This window comes from Palaemon carinicauda, chromosome 5 (assembly GCF_036898095.1).
Source record: "Palaemon carinicauda isolate YSFRI2023 chromosome 5, ASM3689809v2, whole genome shotgun sequence".
In the NCBI taxonomy this organism is placed as follows: Eukaryota; Metazoa; Arthropoda; class Malacostraca; order Decapoda; family Palaemonidae; genus Palaemon; species Palaemon carinicauda.
In genome coordinates, this window is record NC_090729.1 from 106144041 (window position 1) to 106146540 (window position 2500).

The 2500-nt window shown below is 35.6% G+C and overlaps 1 protein-coding gene and 1 pseudogene across 2 annotated transcripts in view; one reads left to right on the plus strand and one right to left on the minus strand.

Moving 5' to 3' along the window:
• Positions 1-2500, plus strand: part of Nelf-E (negative elongation factor E) — a 585662-nt gene that overhangs the window by 234121 nt on the left and 349041 nt on the right. The window lies entirely within an intron of this gene.
• The window catches only part of LOC137641383 (uncharacterized), a 3219-nt pseudogene continuing 897 nt past the window's right edge, over positions 179-2500 (minus strand).

Below are 2500 nucleotides of genomic sequence, written 5' to 3' on the forward strand. Positions count from 1 at the left end.
GAGGGCCACGGACACTACGTCCATACAAAAGTTCAAATGGGCTCAACTTTAGAGTATCGTTGGGAATTTCACGATAAGCGAAAAGAACAACGGGAATATACCGGTCCCATTCTGTTGGATTATCACTACAAACTTTCTTTAACATATTTTTAAGTACACCATTCATCCGTTCTACAGTTCAATTACATGCAGCATGATATGGGCTTGTGAATAAAGCTCTAATTGATAATAATCTATGTATTTCTGCCATGAGATCTGACTTAAACTGAGTTCCCCTGCCGCTTAGTATTTCTTTTGGTACCCCAACTCTACAAAATACTTCTACTAAACTTTCAGCTATAGTAACCGTATCAATATTTCTGAGAGGTACAGCTTCAAGGTAGCGTGTAGCTAAATCAAATATTGTAAGAATATACTTGTGACCACGACTTGAGGCTGGAACAATCTGACCCACAATATCAATAGCCACTCTACTGAATGGTTCAGAAACTATAAGCATTTTACACAAAGACACTTTCTTCACTCTTTTCCCAAATTTCTGACATTTATGACAAGACTTGCAATATCTATCAATCTCTGCATTAGCCCCCTGCCAATAAAATTTACCAAGCACATTGTCAATAGTTTTCCTAGATGAAAAATGACCAGAAATGAGCGATTCATGTGCAAGTTTCATAACTATCTCTTTATACTCAAGAGGAACTACAATTTGCATTTTACCAACATCTAGCTGATTTTTACTTTGCACACATTTACGATAAATCACCTTATTAATTACTACATACTTAACAACTCTCCCTTTGCAAGTTATTTCTTCCTCCTCCTTCAAGCTTTTCCTAATTGACTTCAGAGAATCACATGTCCACTGTTTATTACTAAAATCTACTGGATTTACTTTAACTTCAGACAAGACATCAGACAACGGGTTTAATGTAGTTTCCCTAAGACTCTGTTTTCTTGTAACCACATTAACATGTAACTTATTTACATCTACTTCGTTATCTGTCACAGGTATTTTACTCAACAATTCTATTCCTGCCTGTATGTGTTGTTTCAATCCAGGTATTAACCCAACAATTACATCAGAACATTTAATTGGTGCTACGATAGCATTTACTCTACCGGAAAAGAATTTACTTCTAAGGTAACATCTAATTTTGGGCAGATATATTGGAACACTCATGCAATTATACACCTTCACAGTTTTAGCCTTACCGAGATAACGTGTTGGAATCAAAGTTTCGTTAAGAACAACAGTATTACACCCAGTATCAAACAAGACCTCTACTGTTTTGTTAAAAACCCTTCCTTTCACATCCACAATAGCATTCTTGGATTTTTCTTCACTAGCTAGAGCGATACTGATCTTAGGAATATTAGAATATTTAGATTGAGCAAAATTAACAGGATTATTTGGACAATTGGGTTTAATATGCCCAATTTCTTTACATGGGTGGCACTGCAATGTTCTAAGATTATCAGCACCTACTTGCATTCCTAACTTTGAACATTTATCAGACTTAAATTCAGAATTTCTACATTTAGTAATTCCGTGAGCAATCAGATACCTATCAGCAGCTAACGCCATTTCATGAGAATTTTTACAAACCCCTTCTAAAAGAAAAGTTCGCAAATCCCTTGAACTATTAGCCAACAACTGATCCATGATCATAAAATCACAGACATCATAAGATTTATTAACATCCGCTAATTGCAACCACTTATCAAAATTCTGTCTTGATCTATATGAATACTGCACAAAGCTTTCATTAGTTTCAATATATCCCTCTCTAAATTTCTTTCGATATACCTGAGGATTGACCTGAAACGCTTTCAATAAGGCTGCCTTCAATTCCTGATAATTACTTGCAATAGCAGGGTCAAGTCAACAGTACACTTTCAAAGCTCGTCCCCTTAATAATGTGCCTAACATAATACCATAGTCTTTCTGCCCCCATTTATGAAATTCAGCTAATTTCTCAAATCTATTCATGTACACATCAATTTCATCAATTTTCTCATCAAAGGGGGGAATTTTTGGCAAAGATATTACATTCTCGCTATCTACACCACCTATAGCACCCCTATTTCTCAACCCTGCTTTGGCTAACTCATGTTTCCTGACTTCCTCCTTCTCCTCCCTTTCTCTTTCAAGACATTCCAATTTAAAAATCCTATCCTTCTCCTTTTCTGCCAACTCTAACTGAAATCTTTTCTCCTCTCTCTCAGCTATTCTATCCTCTCTAGCCTGTTGCTTTGCCTTTTCTGCCAACTCTGACTGAATCCTTTTCTCCTCTCTCTCAACTATTCTATCCTCTCTAGCCTGTTGCTTTGCTATAAATTCCTCAGCTTCATCAGTTTCCATACCAAGCTTAATAGCCTTATCCATCAAATCACCAAGATCCATAATAATGATGGGTAAGTACACAGTTGATAAAAAAAAAAAACACTTTATAATAAGTATTAGTAAAACATTAAATTATGAAATATGGCTAATCGT